General features: G+C 39.9%; 1 protein-coding gene across 8 annotated transcripts in view; it reads left to right on the top strand.

The window, feature by feature from the left end:
- The window catches only part of DNM3 (dynamin 3), a 735,481-nt gene that overhangs the window by 499,398 nt on the left and 215,136 nt on the right, over positions 1-20,947 (top strand). Inside the window, exon 16 of one of the 8 annotated variants that reach the window (XR_007516879.1) lies at positions 19,987-20,069. The exons of the other annotated variants lie outside the window; for them this stretch is intronic. The gene's annotated coding sequence lies outside the window, so the exon portion shown is untranslated. The remainder of the gene's footprint in view (positions 1-19,986; positions 20,070-20,947) is intronic. 8 annotated transcript variants of the gene reach the window in all.

The following is a 20,947-nucleotide window of genomic DNA, read 5'->3' as shown; positions in this document are numbered from 1 at the left end:
ACCGCTGACTCTGCCTCTTTCAGAAGCAGCAGCACTACTTTCAGAGATCCAAAATCAGTATGGCTCCTGCGAAGCCATGTTCTTGGTTATGGTTGTTTTTGTGTACCATCAAGTTGATTCCAACTCATAGTGACCCTATAGGACAGAGTAGAACTGCCCCAGGGGGTTTCCTAGGCTGTAATATTTACAGGAGCAGACTGTCACATCTTTCTTCCACGGAGCGGCTGGTGGATTTGAACCTCTAACCTTTTGGTTAGCATTCAAGTGCTTAACCACTGTGCTACCAGTGCTCCTCTGGTTATGGTTCAGGCCTGCCGACCATCTGCATTCAGTCTTTTACCCTCTGAGATAATTCAGTGCTCCTGGTGGCTCTTTTCATGTCAAAACAAGTGGAGATTCAATAGGACAAAGCTTTCAGTGAACCATAGGGTGCTTTTCCATTACAGATGTCCTGTCTAGTCTGGTTTTGGCTCCACGCTTTGTTTTCTTCTGCTCACTGCCTGCCATTCTATCTCTTATTTGTTCTCTTCACCTCATTCTTGCCTTCTCTTCCTTCTCCTGACTAATTTAGTTTCTGAAAAATCAATTCTACTACTATTTTAGAAGATACTATATGCCACTTGTGAAATTCCTTCCTATTCTGTAGAAATAATTACAGTGATGTACAACATGAGTTGAATTTGACTCAACAACAACAACCATTACATTTTACCATTACAGAGAAGTACCTTAGTAAGCAATCAAGTCAGAGGAGAGTGAAAGAAAGAAAATAGCATATTTAGCCAGACTCTTAGTTAAAAGCAATTAATAAGAAAGTAGCTGTATAGTACAATTAGAAAATAATAGTGAGACTGACAGAAACGAAATAATTGGGTGGTTTGAGCCTGGAGTTAGTATGTAAGAAAATGTAAGAAAAGTACATTAGAAAAGTGAGGGAACAATGTATCTTGTTACTAAAACCAAACCTGCTGCCATCCATTCGATTCCAACTCATAGTGACCCTATGGACAGAGTAGAACCGCCCCATAGAGTTTTCAAGGAGCACCTGGTGGATTTGAACTGCTGACCTGGTTGGCAGCCATAGATCTTAACCACTACACCACCAGGGTGTTGAATTAGAGTAACGGCAAGGAGCAATTGATGTTACTTGTGGTTCTTGGTAAGACGCTGAAGTTATCTTACCTTTTGGCAAGTTTTTTTTTTTTTTTTTGGCAAATCTTGATTTGCACTAATGTGAAGTTACTTAAAATCCTTATGTATCTGGTTTAATGTGACTGTTCATATATTTACGGGAGAAGCACTAATGTGAGGAGGTTGTAACCTATGGTCTAAGCACAATACTACCTTCATACATTCTGAAAAATTCTGAATTCTGAGGCATATATGGTCCGAAGGACTTTGGATGAGGGACTGTGTACTTATTAACTACCAACCCTTGGGAAGGGAGCTGTAAGGGGTATTGTGAATGAGCTAAAGCCCCCTCTTTAATGAGAAGTCAGTAGCTATTGTCTAAAGTGGCTAAATCAGGAAGTAAAAGTGTAAGCATATTATATAGGTTTATGGAAAGAAAGATCTAAACACAGAAACAATAAAAGAAATGGTATCTGGAAAGGGGGCCTAGAAGTGGAGAGGGATGGGATGGGAGGCTTGCTTTTTATCGTCTGGCCTTCCAAACACTCTGGACTATTATCACATGCCTGTATCACTTGGGCTTTAAAAATTAAATGAAGTATTTTGACAAATCTGTCTTGAGTGTATACAATGCACTAGACACTGTGTTAGATTCTGGAAATGTAAAAATTAAAACCTTCAAGGGCTCTAACATGGAAAATACACTTAAAAACAACTAAGCATAATATAAAACAAGAAGTGACAATCTGGCTATATGAATAGAGAAGACAGTGATTAGTATTTTCCAGGACTAAGAGACCTGAGTGTTTGCGCCTGTTTCTACCTTTCTATCTACCTACCTATCTATATGTATGTATGTACATAGGATGGGCCTGGTGGGCTGTGGGAGAAGGAAGGGGGAAGTCAGTCAGGGAAGGCTTCACAGTAAGAGGGTAAGAACAACAACCCATGGCCATCAAGTTGATTCTGACTCATAGCGACCTTGTAGGAGAGAGTAGAACTGCCCCACAGGGCTTCCAAGGAGTGGCTGGTGGATTTGAACTGCTGATCTTTTGGTTAGCAGCCATAGCTCTTAACCACTGAGCCACCAGGGTTTCTAAGAGAGTAAGAGGGAGATGGAAATGGAGAGAAGATATAGAAAAGCTGACGATGGACAGCCCTTTTCCATACCTTTCTGTAGCCAGCGAAAACCTGCTGGCAGTTTCTTTAAATTAAACCTGCCTTCCCTGGTGAAGAGGAAGCAGTTCAGATGGTGCTTTTTTTCCTCGGGGAGGGGGTGCGGAATAGTTCATTTTATATAGGAAACTCATGTCTCAATTTTATTCTCAAAATGGAAGACCCTGGGAAAATGTACATGAGCAGGCAAAATTTTCAACAAGAACAGTATAAGGTTACCTTTTTCTAGATTACAAGTAAAATGTCTAAAGTGAAGCATTGTTCATCTGACCAGGATCCTGAGGTAGGCGGGCTCACTAAATCTCCCAGGTCGTCTTCAAGGACAGCCCTAAAACCAGAATTCATTACACTAATCCAACCTAAAGATTTTAAGGGCATGAACAAATATGATGAGGTCATCAAATAGTAAGAGTTATTTGCTTGCATACCCATCTTGGCGGCTGCAGCAGCTGTGATAACTCTTCAAACGTCCAGATTAGGTTAAACCCTAAAGTTGAACCTTGGAGTTTTAGGACTGGATAGAAATTTCATGAGGTACCAGGCTTTTGATACAGCAGAAACTATGGCAGCAGAGCTGTATGCAAAGTGATTGCAATGGGGAGCGATCAGGTACATTGTGATTAAATACAACATACAGAGAGTTAGTGGGGAAAACATTTGGAGAATGGGAAAATTCTCCAAAGAGAGCTCAGCGGTCAATGCTTCCAGTCTGCATAGGGTAAAGAGTGCACATGGGAGAAGCCTGAGGCCCCTGACAGGTGGCAGGGAAGCCAGTTGACAGATGAGCTTTACATTTCTTAAAACCTTCTCTTTATCTCAGAGTTCACAGCGGCGGATGGGAAAGGAACAGATGTCAGAAAGAGTAGTGCTTCTCAGGGAAGATTAAGTGGTAGAAGAAACGGAGATGGCATTACCAAATAAGACAGGAAGGGAAACCAGTGAGCCTAAGTGGAACTGGCTGGGATGGCCGGGTGGAATTTGGATCTGAAGTGTGAGGGGATATTGTATTAAACCAGTAAACATCAAAATATCACAGTGTAGCTGGTTGGGTTCTGTCAAGCAGTGACAATACTGGGTGATTCTTTTATTTGTTAATAACACCATAAGAAAAAACAAAAAACAAATCTATTGCCTGCGAGTTGATTCTAACTCATAGCGACCCTATAAGACAGAGTAGAAATGCCCCATAGGGTTTCCAAGGAGCAGCTGGAGGATTTAGGTTTAGGAAGATTTGGGGTTATGAGACAGTTGATGCGATTGCTTCACATGCTTTTCATTCATTTCTGTCCTCATCCTGCTTTCTCTTTACTTCTTTATCTTTTCTTCTTATTGAGGGATGAGGAGGTGTGGGAACTCACAGTGGTATTCAAAGAAAAATAATTTATTATTAAGGATATTTATTTAATGTAGAAAATACCTAGAAAGTTAATAAGTTCATACATCTAGCCTATTTCTTTTTCTTATCATTATTTTTAAATAACAATATTCATTTCCAGAATAATGTAAAGTTAAATGTGAAACAAATACGCTGTGATGAAGCAAGCAATATTTATAGCAGTGGATTTTGTTAGTATGTTGTCATGCTCCATTTTTTTTACCTTTTTAACCTTCTGACTTATTCTAATCAGGGGAAAAGGCTCTAAAACATTTTGTGCAATTAAAATGCTAAATCATTTACTCTCTTTACAAACATTTATTGAACTCTTATTATGCAGCAGATACTGCTATGAAGGGTAGACACATGGAGCAGAAGGCCTGGTTCTAGTCTTCAAGGAAACAATAAAATGAAGTGTCGTAAATGTCGGGCTAAAGGCATGCACAGGACACAGTGGAGCACAGAGAGCGTTTGGGAGGTGAGGGTAGGGGATATACAAGAGAGGACCGTACTTGAGCTAAATCTTGAAAACTGAGTGTATACTCATTAAGAAAATATTTCTATCAGAAATGAATTCATTGGATTTCTGGTCTACATATTAAAGCTCTTCCCAACCAAAAAAACTTGGGGCTGGAAGTTAGAAGCCCTGGACCTGCCCCTACTTAGCACTGTGACTTTGGACAAGTCACATGCCCTCTTTGGCTCTCAGAGAACTTTTGACTGTATCAGTAATGAATGTTCTTGGTGATTTGACCACTGCAGTCTAGATGGGGATTCCAGCTAAAGGAAATGGCACCCACTGTAACAGCAGGAAGGGGAAGAAGGCCTGCAAGAGTCCAGAATTGCCTTGGTGAAGGAATTCGTACATTGCTATTCATTCATTCTGCTAAGACAAATTAACATCTACTGTGTGTTTCCTGGAAACCCTGGTGGCTCAGTGGTTAAGAGCTATGGCTGCTAACCAAAAGATTGGCAGTTTGAATTCACCAGGCATTCCTTGGAAACCCTGTGGGGCAGTTTTACTCTGTCCTTTAGGGTCACTATGAGTCAGAATCAACTTGACGGCATCGGGCTTGGTTTTGTTCTTTGTTTTTTTGGTGTTTCCTATGTCTAGAAATGCTTTTATCCCAGATATCCACCCTTTTTATTTCCAAGCCTCTTTTAGGTCTTCACTCAATGGTCATCTTCTCATGAGGCCTTCCACACACACACACACACACCCCCTCACCCTCTCACACTCCCTATTCCCCGTTTCATGCTTTATTGTTCTGACAATCATCACTTTCTAATATTCTAAAATAGTTACTTTTTTATTTTTCTACCTTATTATTTGTCTGTTGTTACCAAAAGGGGAGACGAGGGCAAGAGTTTTGACTGTTTTGTTCAATGCTGTATGCTTAATGCCTATAACCAAGCTTATTACATAATAAACCAAAAAAAAAAAAAAAAAAAAGCAAACCTGCTGCCATCGAGTCGATTCTGACTCATAGCAACCCTATAGGACAGAGTAGAACTGCATAGCGTTTCCAAGGAGCACCTGGTAGATTCAAACTGCCGACCTTTTGGTAAGCAGCCAAGCTCTTAGCTACTGTGCCACCAGGGCTAATTACATAGTAGGCCCTCAGTAATGTTAATCAATTCTTGATTATCAAGGAATTTCAGGGTGGTTGTGAGTACATTGTTGAAGTGAGAATGGGCAGGGAAACTAGGAAAGTCAGAAGTGGTACTGGATCCAAGACAATAATTTTCAATAATTTTGAGTGATAGCATCTTTGCTTCAAATGAAAACTTGTGTAGAAGCCTCCTGTGAAAAGAGATCAGGCACAGACCTAGTCCGGGTGAGACAGAAGGAGGGGACGTTGCCCAGCCTGCTTTTCTCCTGCCTCCTCAAAGTGCTCCCTGCAGAAACTGCAGAGTTTTTCCTCAAATTTTCCTAATCTCAAAAATCACTTGGGAAGCTTGTTAAAAATCCAGATTCCCTGACTCCTCCCCTCACAAGGAATGAGTGTATAGGGGGAGGCTGGCAAAGGGACAGAGGTGTGTGCCAAGGGTGGTGATTATAGATAATAGGGAAGCAAGGATTTGGGAGGCCACGCAAAGAGATAGGTTAGCAAAAGGGCAGGGGGCCTGTTGAGTGAAGCAATTTTAATGGTCATCAGTCACTTACACTTGTCTCCCACATAAGAAGAAAAAATTGGATCTTGGTTTGGGCTGAGAATCAGATATGCTTAAAAGAGAAAAACAAAGCCATATTTAGGGGTTTGTTTTGTTGAATTTTATTATTGACAATGGCGCCAAAGAACCAACATACAACCACTTGAACTAAATAGAACATTAACAGAGCTCTAAACATTCAGACATGTGATGAAGAGAAAATTCCACTGGTCAGAGATCTCAGAAGAGATAACTTGTTCATTCATTGAACGCTAGTACACACACACACACAAAGCCCAGAAAAATAAGTATTCACATCCCTTGTTCTTTTATATTAAGTATGCATATAAAACCTAATCAAAATTATCTCATTTCGGTTATACTACCTCTTCAGACACATTCTTCAACCGCAGGCTCCATTACGAACCCCTTCCACCTTCTCTTCTGTAACCTTCATTCTGTTGTGAAAAATTCCCATGTGTCCTATAATTTTTACCCATAATCCTTAAACTTCTTGCCTTCCTTGAAATCTAACTTTCCTCTGAAAACATCTTATCCCTCAAAAATATCTCAAACAGAGAGTTCCCTTTTTCTCATTTCTCTAGCTGCTCTTGGATGTCTCAAAGGCTCCTCAACCTCAAAATATCTAAAATGGAACTCATGGTCCCTGCTTGTCTTCATCTCTGTCTCAGTGAATATCACCTCCATATCCAATCCATCACCAAATCCCTAACAATTTTACCTTGTAAATAGTTTTCAAACACATCTCCTCTCCTCCTTCTACACCACAGCCACAGTAGTCCTAGCTGTCATTGCTTTCTTCTTTGACTGTTGTAATAGCTTCCTGCGTGCTCTACATCCTCTAAAAAAGTCCTTCGAATTCTGCTGTACGTGTTGTTGTTAGTTGCCATGAGTTGGCTCCGATTCATGCAATGGCATGTACAACAGAACAAAATGTTGTCCAGCCCTGCACCACCTTCATAAACTTTGGTATGCTTCAGTCCATTGTTGCAGCCATTGTATTTTGAGCACTTTCCAACCTAAGGGCTCATCTTCCAGCACTATATTGGGCAATAATTTGTTATGATCCATAGGGTTTTCTTTGGCTAATTTTTGGAAGGAGATCATCAGGCTTTTTCTCCTAGTCTGTCTTAGTCTGGAAGTTCCACTAAAAACTGTTCACCATGGGTGACCCTGCTAGTATTTGAAATACCGGTTGCAGAGCTTCCAGCGACACACCAGAAACCACATTACAGCAAACTGACAGTCAGGTGGTGGGCTCTAGGTGTAGCTCGCATCGATCACTTCCTAGATATTCCCACTGCCATCACTCCATTTCATTACCTCTTTGTCTGGGCCACTGGAGCAGCCGGTACCGCAGTGGTTAGTCTCTTCCTTCTCTTATTTATGCTGCGTTTCAATACCAAATTAATCTTCATAAAGCACACATGCTTCCTACCTACCCCATTGCTTGTTGAATTAAATTGAAACTTCTTAGTCTAGCATTCTTTTCACCATAGATACCTCTCCTTATACCTATGCCTATAAAATCCTGCCCAACCTTCAGGACTCTCGAAGCCTTTTGTGAACTGCTCCCAGCCTAATAAAACCTTATGTTCTTTGAACGCACATAGATTTGACTTCTCCTCTTGCCAGAGAGTAGAGACTACCTTAACAGCAGAGTCTTACCACATTTCTATCATCAGACACACCTTGCACTGTCTCTTTCATGTAGGAAATCGTCGATACATTTAGTGAATCTTAGTAAATTTTATCTGAATCATGTTTTAGACTTTGAGTCTATTTCAGAACAGAGCTGAACTGCTGAATTCATTTTAATATGTTAGAGTTCCATACTAATCAAATGGAAACCACCCTGCATATGAAAGCATAGCTGTACTGTATTTGTTTTATTTCAAAGTGAGCCAGGTCTGTTTACCACCAGAGAGGAAGAAAGGGGATTAAGCCGAAATTAATGTTTTGATGAAGATGAGGCAGATGGCAAATTGACTCCAGGGAACGAAAAATCAACTTGCCACATGTTAGCATCACAGACGCTCCATGATTGATGTTCAGTGACTTGGAAATTCTCTTCGGGCAAACTGCATTTCCATTGCTTACTAGCATACATTCTGAGGCATAGATTGATTTTAAAATAAGAACTTAAAGCTATAAGGAACCTCAGACATCAGCCAGTTGTGGTTTTCAAACTTTTCCGTCTCTCCTTTTTTTTTGCATTTCAACATTAGAACTCTTTATTCAATCAAAATCCTCCATGAAATCCCATCATGTGAAATAAATAAAAATGGAGTCACTTTGGTTACAGCAGGGTGGGAGCCCAGGATCCTGCCTTCTTGCCTCTGGGCTCTGCAGCTTCCATGGTGGCCCTTGAAGCACCTCCAGAGAAACCTTAGAGCACTGGTTTTTCTCAGTTTGAACACCAAGGATCTGGTCTTGACCTCTCGTTTCTTACATGAGGAAACAGGTTCAGAGAGTTTACATGACATGCCCAGAGTTACAGTATTGGTCAGAGGTAGGACTAGAACTCAGGTTTCCTGCCACCCAAGCCAGTATTCTCCTCCCATTACACCAGGCTATTTTCCTTGGTGGCATGTACATCCTTCTTGTCATATCAATTTAGTCTTTACTCTTTTTGGAGGAAAAAAAAAAACCCTTTTCATTGGCCGCACGTGTGAACAAAAAGACCTTCTGAATGTCTTCCTTCTTTTGATAGCTTCTCCTCTAAACTCTTTCACTAGCAACTGTTACTAAACAGCCATTTTTTCCTCCCATAACTCCCTGGTACATCTCCTTCCTAAGGTATTACTCTATTTTCATATAAAAATGCACTAACAAGTTGGTGGTATGTTGACAGGCAATTTTTTTAAAATAATTTTTATTGTGCTTTAAGTGAAGGTTTACAAATCAAGTCAGTCTCTCACTTATAAACTTATATACACCTTGCTACATACTCCCAGTTACTCTCCCCCTAATGAGACAGCCTGCTCCCTCCTTCCACTCTCTCTTTTCGTGTCCATTTTGCCAGCTTCTAACCCCCTCTACCCTCTCATCTCCCCTCCAGGCAGGAGATGCCACCATAGTCTCAAGTGTCCACCTGATCCATGAGGCTCACTCCTCACCAGCATCCCTCTCCAACCCATTGTCCAGTTGAATCCATGTCTGAAGAGTTGGCTTCGGAAATGGTTCCTGTCCTGGGTCAACAGAAGGTCTGGGGGCCATGACCACCAGCATCTTTCTAGTCTCATTCAGACCATTAAGTCTGGTCTTTTTATGAGAATTTGGGGTCTGTGTGACAGGCAATTTTAAGAACTCTGTTTCATTTCAGGATTTGTAGAAACTTGGGATAATAAAGATCGACAAGGGGAAAGGGCTAAGAATTTTATTTTGAGGCCGGAATAGACAGCATTAAAAAAATGGGAGAAAAACAGTTTTTGTTTTTTTTTTTTTTTTTGAGGAAAAAAAAAAAGCTTTATCAACTCTATATTTTCCAAAATGAAAATTACTTCACTGTAAGAACATTTTATAAAAATTAAAGAGGATTAGAAAGTTTTAAAAAAGAAATCTCACCGTTCAGAGAAAAAATACCACTAACCCTTCCTTTAGACATCTCTCTTTGAATGTAAATGCATGAATTTATATAATTTTAGTATAAATAGAATTATACTGTATATGCAGGGAGTCCCTGGGTAACACAAATGGTTTAACACTAGACTACTAACTAGTTGGCAGTTGAGACCCACCCAGAGGCATCTCAAAAGTAAGGCCTGGCAATATGCTTCCAAAAAGTCACAGCCGTGAAAACCCTGTGGAGCAGTTTACTCTGCACACTTGGGGTTGCCCTGAGTCTGACCTGACTGGAATGCAGCTAACAGCAATAACATATTATGTGTGCTACACCCTGATTCTTTTAGTCAAGTAATATGTTGGTGCTCTTCCCACCAAAGATAGATGTGTCACTCTATTCCATAGTTATACCAAGTTGCTTTGTATGAATTTGTTATAATTTATTTAATCAGCCCTCTGTTGATGGTTATTTACATTGTTTCTAGTTTTTAACTATTTCTTTTAAATGTCAAAATAAACATCATTTGCACATACATATTTATATCCATTTTATCTTCTCGGGATAAACTTGTAGAACAGAAATTGATGGGTCCACATTATCTCTATTTTAAATTAAAATATCTTTAATGAGTGTTTATTGTACATAAAAAAAATGTTAAAGAGCAAAAGAAATCACAGGCAAATCTGTAGGTTTAAGTGACAGCCTCCTACAACCCCCGTGTTTCTTACCCCACTCTCTAGAAGAAACCCTGTATAGACTTCAGACTTTAAGTCAATGTAACACCATAAAGACAGAGGTATTTTTTATTTTTAAATATACATATAATTAAAAAAAAAAAACCAACTTGTTCACTGGATCTTGAACCAGCTCATGAATCAGGGCATGTCTATGCAGCTCCTTCCTTTACTGACTACAGAGTGTCTCATGCACAGAGAAATGGAAGTTGAGAGCAGGGCTCTGGAACCTGGCTCCCTTCCTTCCACCAGCTACCTGACTGGATGGTGCGTAGACTCTCTGTGCTTTACTATCCGCATATTTAAACTAAGATGATAGCAGCACTGACTTCATAATACTGCCGGAAGTATAAAATAACTCTGAATTTGGTAAAATGCTTAGAACAATAAGCACTCAATAAATGTTACCTATTGTTAATTTGTAACACAATTTTTTAACTAGTCCCCAGTTGATGGGCGTTGAAGTTTTCTTTAGTTTTTGCACAGTAATGCAGCAAGTAACATTTCATATAGGTATATCTGTGTAAATATTTCCTTAGGTTACATTCTTAAATATAGAAAATGAAATTACTGGGTCAAAGATGAACACATTTTAAATTTTGATAAATATTTTCATATCCCCATTGTTCTCCAAGAGGCTGTGCCAATAAATATTCCAACCAAGAGTGTGTAAAAATCTCCATTTCCCCAAATCTGGTCAGTATGGAATGTTATCAGTTTAATATGCAAATATACACACATGTAGCTTTCATGAGTTTTTTTGATCATTAGTGAGGTTCGGTGTCTTCTATCTCATTGACCACTTGTCTTTCATCATCTGAGAACTGCTAAAATTATTCTTTGCTGCTTGACTATTACAGTATTCTTTTTTTTAAATAATTTTTATTGTGCTTTAAGTGAAAGTTTACAAATCAAGTCAGTCTGTCACATATAAGGTTTTATACACCTTACTACATACTCCCATTTACTCTCCCCTGAATGAGTCCGCCCACTCCCTCCTTCCAGTCTCTCCTTTTGTGACTGTTTTGCCAGTTTCTAACCCTCTCTACACTCCCATCTCCCCTCCAGACAGGAGATGCCAGCACAGTCTCAAGTGTCCACCTGTTACAAGTAGCTCACTCTTCATCAGCATCTCTCTCCAACCCATTGTCCAGTCCCTTCCATGTCTGATGAGTAGTCTTCGGGAATGGTTCCTGTCCTGGGCCAACAGAAGGTTTGGGGACCATGACCACCGGGATTCTTCTAGTCTCAGTCAGACCGTTAAGTCTGGTCTTTTTATGAGAACTTGGGGTCTGCATCCCACTGTTCTCCTGCTCCCTCAGGAGTTCTCTGTTGTGCTCCCTGTCAGGGCAGTCATCAGTTGTGGCTGGGCGTCTCAGGATGATGTTAAGTCTGTAGTTCATGTGGCCCTTTCTGTCTCTTGGGCTCATAGTTATCATGTGACCTTGGTGTTCTTCACTCTCCTTTGAGCCAGGTGGGTTGAGACCGATTGATGCATCTCAGATGGCCACTTGTTAGCATTTAAGACCCCAGACACCACACTTCAAAGTGGGATGCAGAATGTTTTCATAATAGAGTTTATAATGCCAATTGACTTAGAAGTCCCCTTGAGCCATAGTCCCCAAACCCCCGCCCTTGCTCCGCTGACCTTCAAAGCATTCAGTTTATCCCCGAAACTTCTTGGCTTTTGGTCCAGTCCAGTTGAGCTGACCCTCCCTGTATTGAGTATTGTCCTTCCCTTCACCTAAAATAGTTCTTATCTACTAATCAGTAAATACCCCTCTCGCCCCTCCCTCCCCCCCCCATAACCACAAAAGAATGTGTTCTTCTCAGTTTATACTATTTCTTAAGATCTTATAATAGTGGTCTTCTTATACAGTGTTTGTCCTTTTGCATCTGACTAATTTCACTCAGCATAATGCCTTCCAGGTTCCTCCATGTCATGAAATGTTTCACAGATTCATCACTGTTCTTTGTCGATATGTAGTATTCCATTGTGTGAATATATCATTATTTATTTAACCATTCATCTATTGATGGACACCTTGGTTGCTTCCAGCTTTTTGCTATTGTAAACAGTGCTGCAAGAAACATGGGTGTGCATATATCTGTTCGTATAAAGGCTCTTATTTCTCTAGGGTATATTCCGAGGAGTGGGATTTCTGGGTTGCATGGTAGTTCTATTTCTAATTTTTTAAGAAAACGCCAGATAGATTTCCAGAGCGGTTGTACCATTTTACATTCCCACCAGCAGTGTATAAGAGTTCCAATCTCTCCACGGCCCCTCCAACATTTATTATTTTGTGTTTTTTGGATTAATACCAGCCTTGTTGGAGTGAGATGGAATCTCATCGTAGTTTTAATTTGCATTTCTCTAATGGCTAGTGATCGAGAACATTTTCTCATGTATCTGTTAGCTGCCTGAATATCTTCTTTAGTGAAGTGCGTGTTCATATCCTTTGCCCACTTTTTGATTGGGTTCTTTGTCTTTTTGTGGTTGAGTTTTAACAGAATCATATAGATTTTAGAGATCAGGCGCGGGTCGGAGATGTCATAGCTGAAAATTTTTTCCCAATCTGTAGGTGGTCTTTTTACTCTTTTGGTGAAGTCTTTAGATGAGCATAGGTGTTTGATTTTTAGGAGCTCCCAGTTATCTGGTTTCTCTTCGTCATTTTTAGTAATGTTTTGTATTCTGCTTATGCCTTGTATTAGGGCTCCTAATGTCGTCCCTATTTTTTCTTCCATGATCTTTATCGTTTTAGTCTTTATGTTTAGGTCTTTGATCCACTTGGAGTTAGTTTTTGTGCATGGTGTGAGGTATGGGTCCTGTTTCATTTTTTTGCAAATGGATATCCAGTTATGCCAGCACCATTTGTTAAAAAGACTATCTTTTCCCCAATTAACTGACACTGGGCTTTTGTCAAATATCAGCTGCTCATATGTAGATGGATTTATATCTGGGTTCTGAATTCTGCTCCATTGGTCTATGTGCCTGTTGTTGTACCAATACCAGGCTGTTTTGACTACTGTGGCTGTATAATATGTTCTAAAATCAGGTAGAGTGAGGCCTTCCACTTTCTTCTTCTTTTTTCAGTAATGGTTTACTTATCTGGGGCTTCTTTCGCTTCCATATGAATTTGGTGATTTGTTTCTCCATCACTTGAAATAATGTCATTGGAATTTGAATCGGAAGTGCATTGTGTATATAGATGGCTTTTGGTAGAATAGACATTTTTACTATGTTAAGTCTTCCTATCCATGAGCAAGGTATGTTTTTCCACTTAAGTAGGTCCCTTTTAGTTTCTTGCACTAATGCTTTCTAGTTTTCTTTGTATACATCTTTTACATCTTTGGTAAGATTTATTCCTAAGTATTTTATCTTCTTGGGGGCTACTGTGAATGGTATTGATTTGGTGATTTCCTCTTCGATGTTCTTTTTGTTGATGTAGAGAAATCCAAGTGATTTTTTGTATGTTTATCTTGTAACCTGAGACTCTACCGAACTCTTCTATTAGTTTCAGTAGTTTTCTGGAGGATTCCGTAGGGTTTTCTGTATATAAGATCATGTCATCTGCAAATAGAGATAATTTTACTTCTTCCTTGCCAATCCAGATGCCCTTTATTTCTTTGTCTAGCCTAATTGCTCTGGCTAGGACCTCTAGCACAATGTTGAATAAGAGCGGTGATAAAGGGCATCCTCGTCTGGTTTCCAATCTCAAGGGAAATGCTTTCAGGCTCTCTCCATATAGAATGATGTTGGCTGTTGGCTTTGTAGATGCCCTTTATTGTGTTGAGAAATTTTCCTTCAATTCCTATTTTGCTGAGAGTTTTTATCATGAATGGGTGTTGGACTTTGTCAAATGCCTTTTCTGCATCAATTGATAAGATCATGTGGTTTTTGTCTTTTGCTTTATTTATATGGTGGATTACATTAACGGTTTTTCTAATATTAAGCCAACCTTGCATACCTGGTATAAATCCCACTTGGTCGTGGTGGATTATTTTTTTGATATGTTGTTGAGTTCTATTGGCTAGAATTTTGTTGAGGATTTTTGCATCTATGTTCATGAGGGATATAGGTCTGTAACTTTCTTTTTTTGTTGTGTCTTTACCTGGTTTTGGTATCAGGGATATGGTGGCTTCATAGAATGAGTTAGGTAGTATTCCATCATTTTCTTTGCTTTGAAATACTTTTAGTAGTAGTGGTGTTAACTGTTCTCTGAAAGTTTGGTAGAACTCTGCGGTAAAGCCGTTCGGGCCAGGGCTTTTTTTTGTTGGGAGTTTTTTGATTACCTTTTCAATCTCTTTTTTTGTTATGGGTCTATTTAGTTGTTCTACTTCTGATTGTGCTAGTTTAGGTAGGTAGTGTTTTTCTAGGAATTCATCCATTTCTTCTAGGTTTGCAAATTGTTAGAGTACAATTTTTTGTAATAATCTGATATGATTCTTTTAATTTCAGTTGAGTCTGTTGTGATATGGCCCATCTCGTCTCTTATTCGGGTTATTTGTTTCCTTTCCTGTATGTCTTCAATCAGTTTGGCCAATGGTTTATCAATTTTGTTTATTTTTTCAAAGAACCAGCTTTTGGCTTTGTTAATTCTTTCAATTGTTTTTCTGTTCTTTGTTTCATTTAGTTCAGCTCTAATTTTTATTATTTGTTTTCTTCTGGTGCCTGATGGATTGCTTTGTTGCTCGCTTTCTATTTGTTCCAGTTGTAGGGACAGTTCTCTGATTTTGGCTCTTCTTTTTGTATGTGTGCCTTTATCGATATAAATTGACCTCTGAGCACTGCTTTTGCTGTGTCCCAGAGGTTTTGATAGGATGTGTTTTCATTCTCATTGCATTCTATGAATTTCTTTATTCCCTCCTTAATGTCTTCTATAACCCAGTCTTTTTTGAGCAGGGTATTGTTCAGTTTCCATTTATTTGATTTCTTTTCCCTGATTTTTCTGTTATTGATTTCCACTTTTATGGCCTTGTGGTCTGAGAAGATGCTTTGTAATATTTCAATGTTTTGGATTCTGCAGAGGTTTGTTTTATGACCTAATATGTTATCTATTCTAGAGAATGTTCCATGTGCACTAGAAAAAAAAGTATACTTTGCAGCTGTTGGGTGGAGTGCTCTGTGTAGGTCTATGAGGTCAAGTTGGTTGATTGTAGCAATTAGGTCTTCCGAGTCTCTATTGAGCTTCTTACTGGAAGTTCTATCCTTCTCCGAAAGTGGTATGTTGAAGTCTCCTACTATAATTGTGAAGGTATCTATCTCACTTTTCAGTTTTGTTAAAGTTTGTTTTATGTATCTTGCAGCCCTGTCATTGGGTGCATAAATATTTAATATGGTTATGTCTTCCTGATCAATTGTCCTTTTAATCATTATGTAGTGTCCTTATTTATCCTTTGTGGTGGATTTAACTTTGAAGTCTATTTTTGTCAGAAATTAATATTGCTACTCCTCTTGTTTTTTGATTGTTGTTTGCTTGATATATTTTTTTCCCATCCTTTGAGTTTTAGTTTGTTTGTGTCTCTAAGTCTAAGGTGTGTCTCTTGTAGGCAGCATGTAGATGGATTGTGTTTCTTTATCCAGTCTGACTCTCTGTCTCTTTATTGGTGTGTTTAGTCCATTTACTTTCAGTGTAATTATAGATAAATATGTGTTTAGTGCTGTCATTTCGATGCCTTTTTGTGTGTGTTGTTGACAATTTCATTTTTCCACTTACTTTTTTGTGCTAAGATGTTTTTCTTTGTAAATTGTGTGTTCCTCGTTTTCATAGTAGTTGAATTTATGTTTCCTGAGTCGTTATGTTTTTCTTGGTTTTTATTTTGAGTTATGGAATTGTTAGACCTCTATGTGGTTACCTTAATATTTACCCCTATTTTTCTAAGTAAAAACCTAGCTTGTATCATCCTATATTGCCTTGTTTTCCTCTCCATATGGCAGTTCTATGCCTCCTGTATTTAGTCCCTCTTTTTGATTATTGTGATTTTTACATAATGACTTCAATGATTCCCTGTTTTGAGCATTTTTTTCTTTTTAAAATTAATCTTAATTTGTTTTTGTGATTTCCTTATTTGAGTTGATTTCAGGATGTTCCGTTCTGTGACCTTGTGTTGTGTTGTGTTGTTATCTGATGTTACTGATTTTCTGACCAAACAATTTCCTTTAGTGTTGCATATAGTTTTGGTTTGGTTTTTGCAAATTCTCTAAGCTTGTGTTTATCTGTAAATGTTTTAATTTCACCTTTATATTTGAGAGAGAGTTTTGCTGGATATATGATCCTTGGCTGGCTGTTTTTCTCGTTCAGTGCTCTATATATGTCATCCCATTGCCTTCTTGACTGCATGGTTTCTGCTGAGTAGTCTGAACTTATTCTTATTGATTCTCCTTTGTAGGAGACCTTTCTTTTATCCCTGGCTGCTTTTAAAATTTTCTCTTTATCTTTGGTTTTGGCAAGTTTGATGATAATATGTCTTGGTGATTTTCTTTTTGGATCAATCTTAAATGGGGATCGATGAGCATCTTGGATAGATAGCCTTTCGTCTTTCAAGATGTCAGGGAAGTTTTCTGCCAACAGATCTTCAACTATTCTCTCTGTATTTTCTGTTATTCCCTCCCTGTTCTGGAACTCCAATCACACGCAAGTTATTCTTCTTGATAGAGTCCCACATGATTCTTAGGGTTTCTTCATTTTTTTTTAATCATTTTATCTGATTTTTCTTCAGCTGTATTGGTGTCAATTGCCTTATCCTCCAGCTCCCCCACTCTGCATTCCAACTGCTCGATTCTGCTCCTCTGACTTCCTACTGAGTTGTCTAATTCTGTAATTTTACTGTTAATCTTTTGGATTTCTGAATGCTGTCTCTCTATGGATTCTTGTAGCTTATTAATTTTTCCACTATGTTCTTGAATAATCTTTTTGATTTCTTCAACTGCTTTATCAGTGTGTTCCTTGGCTTTTTCTGTAGATTGCCTTATTTCATTTTTGAGGTCATCCCTGATGTCTTGAAGCATTCTGTAAATTAGTTTTTTGTATTCCACATCTGGCAATTCCAGGATTGTATCTTCATTTGGGAAAGATTTTGATTCTTTAATTTGGGGAGTTGTAGAAGCAATCATGGTCTGCTTCTTTATGTGGTTTGATATCGACTGCTGTCTCCGAGCCATCTATAAGATATTGTAATGATTCATTTTATTTTTGCTCGCTGAGTCTTATCTTGTTTTGCTTTCTTTCAATATACATAGATGGGCTACTAGGTTGTGCTGTCTTGATTGTTGTAGCCTTTAAATCACTTCTGTCCTCTTACCAGGTGGTTTGGGCCATTACCAGAAATATAAGCCTAAGAGTCCATTCACTATTCTTGAGTAGAATCTGATTTTGGGTCACCAAGTGTGTGGGGTACACTGTCACCTATTCGCTTAGAGGAGTAGTGGTGATAGTTGTGTGCACCAGATTCTAGTAGCAGCAGGGGGTCACATTCTGGGGGGGCAGGATGGTGACAGGCTTTCCCCAAGTGCCAGTGATGTAGGTATGTCTCTATTCCTAAAGCACTTTGGTGGGTGGGCTCTGCAGCTGTACCTTAGGCACCCAATGCATGTACCTCTACAGATTGGTAGATGTTGCTATCCTCAGACCCCTATGAGAGGAGGTTAGGTGGTTTGGGTGGAGCTTCAGCCCTCAGTTCCCCGTTGTGGGTCAGTGAGGGCTGTGTTTAATAGGTAGAGATATCAGACCTGGGAAACTTGTCTTTCTAGTAATCAGCTAAAATAATTACAGTCAGATCCCTATCAGAATTACCTTCGCATTTTAATAGCCACCTTGTTCCCTGTAGGGATGAAAGCCCAAGACTGTGGATCACATATGCTTGGCTGGAGCTGGTTCTGTATTTTTAGTCCAATTTCAGGAAGTCAGGGAAGGATTTTTGGTCCCTGGGTTTTTTGTAGCTGCTTCTCTCAGGCCAGGAGAATGGGTTAGGAAAAGACAAACAAACAAACAAACAAAAAAAAAGTGTAGAGCACTTCACTCTCTGGCCCAGGAAATTCCAATGTTAATGAAGCCACCTGGGAACGGGAGGGGAGGGATCAGATATACAGGAGAGAGCAGCACCCAGGAATATAGACAAAGTTACTTATCTTGCTTGGTGAGGACTGTTTTATCTGAGATTCCCAAGGGGCAGGTAGCCTGTGTGTGTTGGCTGGGTCGAGATTGCCCCCGGGGGTGAGGCCCACGTCCTGTGCATGTGCTGTCTCAGAAGCCGTGGTCAGTTCCTCCGCTCCCGGTCCAAAGCCCAGCGCCATGGTTCCCCAGCTGGGATGCTGCACTCCCGGCTCCAAAACCAGTCGCTGCCTCCTGGTGACTTCTCCTCCTGTCAGCCGCGTCACTACGCTGCCTGCGTGCACTGGCTGGGCTTCCCCTGAGGTCACTTCAGGGGGCTAGGGCTGCGTCCCGTGTTTGCCCCTTCTCAGGATGCCATGCTCAGCTCCCCTGCGCCTAGTCCAAAACCCGGCACCAAGGTTTTCTGACTGGGATGGTGGCTCCAGGCTCCGAAAACAGTCGTGGCTTCCCCGTGGTTGCTCGTTCGTTCTCTCCTTAGCCACGTCAGTGTACAGCCTGCTTGCGCTAGCTGAGTCTCTATGGAGGTTACCCCAGGGGCTAGGGGTTAGGGCTGTGTCCTATGCCTGCCCCGCCTCAGCAAGCTGCAATCAGCCCTGCCACTCGGCACCAGGGAACTACGAGGGCTCAAGGCTGTGGAGTGGGTCACGGGATCCAGAAGCGGTTGCTGCTTCAGGGCGCAGCTTTTCGCTCACCTGTCACTCAGGTCAACTCTTTAGATCTGTGTTTGATGGTCAGGGTTCGTAGATTGTCATGTATGTGATCGATTCACTTGTTTTTCCGAGTCTTTGTTGCAAGAGGGATCCGAGGTAGCATCTACCTAGTCAGCCATCTTGGCCCTGCCCAACCTACCTTTTTTTTTTTTGGACAGATTTTTTTAAAGCCCTTTGAGTTTCATTATTATAATCTTTTAGTCATATATGTTGCAGGTACTTTTTCTCAAATTGTCTTCTGTTTTTCAATTCTGTCCATTATTTTGCCACAAAGAAGTGCCCCATAGCCATTTTGTGTCAAAATACCAAAAGATTTTTTTTTTTAATTCCAATCTTAGCCAAAATCATCACCCATACTATACTCTATCACTTTGAGTTTTAACTCATCTCAAAGTTTTTTGGGAGAGGGACAGGTAACTAGTTTTTCTAAAATCATGCATTCAGGAGTCTAATTTGTGGTGCTGCTGTTATCATTAGCTCCCACATATGTTCCTCTCTTTCTGCGCTATTTTCTGTCTCACTGTCTGCCAGTGGACCTTTACAGCAGGCTTGTAATGTCTACCATTTTGTCATTTTTTTACATTAAATTTTGATTTTAATGTTTGAGAGAACGTATTTCCCCCACTTACTTTCTTTTTTCTTTTTTTCCTCACTAATGTCACCTGTTTATTCTTCCAAATAGAATCATTTTGTCAGGTTACCTCTTGCAAAATGATATTGAATTTTTTTCTCTCAGATTTTATTATAGTTAGTTAATTAAGGAAGACTTTACAACTTTGTAATCCTGAGATTTTAGTCCAAGGTCTGTCTCTCTATTTCATCTTTGTGTCCCTCAGCATAACTTTTTGTAAATTTCTTTATACTGGCTCTGCACACTCCTTGTTAGGTATATTCCCAGGTATTTTCTGGTTAACACCCTGCATTTATTTAATGACTCAATGGAAAATAGTCCTACAAATTGTGTCTTCTGTAAGAATACAATTTATTTATTTTTTAATTCCACCAACAGCTTTCACCAAAGACCTCTCCTTTTACGACTTTCCACTATGGAAAACACTTTCCCAAGCAGCTGAAGCAGCACCTCAGGATCCAGTAAGCAGTAGCCCCTTCCTAACATTCTTCATCTATACATGGTTCCCATGGAAAGCTTGTGTATTTTTGGAATATGGTTTGGCCAAGATTTTTGCCATAAATTACTTAAAGAGTCCTGTTGCTGTCGAGTCAATTCCAACTCCTAGTGACCTTATAGGACAGAGTAGAACTGCCCCATAGAGTTTCCAAGACTGTAAATTATCTTTACGGAAGCAGACTGCCACTTCTTTCTCCCACAGAGCAGCTTGTGGGTTGAAACCACTGACTTTTCAGTTAGCAGCCAAACGCTTTAACCACTGTGCCACCAGAGCTCCTTTTTTTGTTTAAAGAGTTAGGCTTTCATGATTATTTCATTCTCACCTGATTAAAAAACACAACTGGGAAATCAATGACTATACAAAACCAAAACTTCGAAAAACTTCAAACCCACCGCCATTGAGTCAATTCCGACTCATAGCGATCTCACCGGGTTTCTAAGGCTGTAAATGTCCACGGGAGCAGACTGCCACATCTTTCCCCTGTAGAGCCGATGGTAGTTTCCAACCACCAACCTTTTGGTTAGCAGTCTATCACTTTTACCACTGCACCACCAGGGCTCCTCTATGCAAACTCACTGGAGTTTAATTACTCTATATTGAGTCAAACAACCACTATGCTTAATTCCCATTCATCCAACAAACAATTATAGGGGTCTGTTATGTTCAGAAAGGAGCCCTGGTGGCTCAGTGGTTAAGTGCTCAGCTGCTAACCGAAAGGTTGGCAGCTCAAACTTACCAGCTGCTCCATAGGAGGAAGATGTGGCAGTCTTCTTCCGTAAGGATTACAGCCTTGAAAACCCTGTGGGACGTTCTACTCTGCCCCATTGGGTCACTGTGAGT

The sequence above is a fragment of the Elephas maximus genome, chromosome 3, assembly GCF_024166365.1.
Source record: "Elephas maximus indicus isolate mEleMax1 chromosome 3, mEleMax1 primary haplotype, whole genome shotgun sequence".
NCBI classification, from domain to species: domain Eukaryota; kingdom Metazoa; phylum Chordata; class Mammalia; order Proboscidea; family Elephantidae; genus Elephas; species Elephas maximus.
This window is presented reverse-complemented; position numbering and strand designations above follow the sequence as displayed.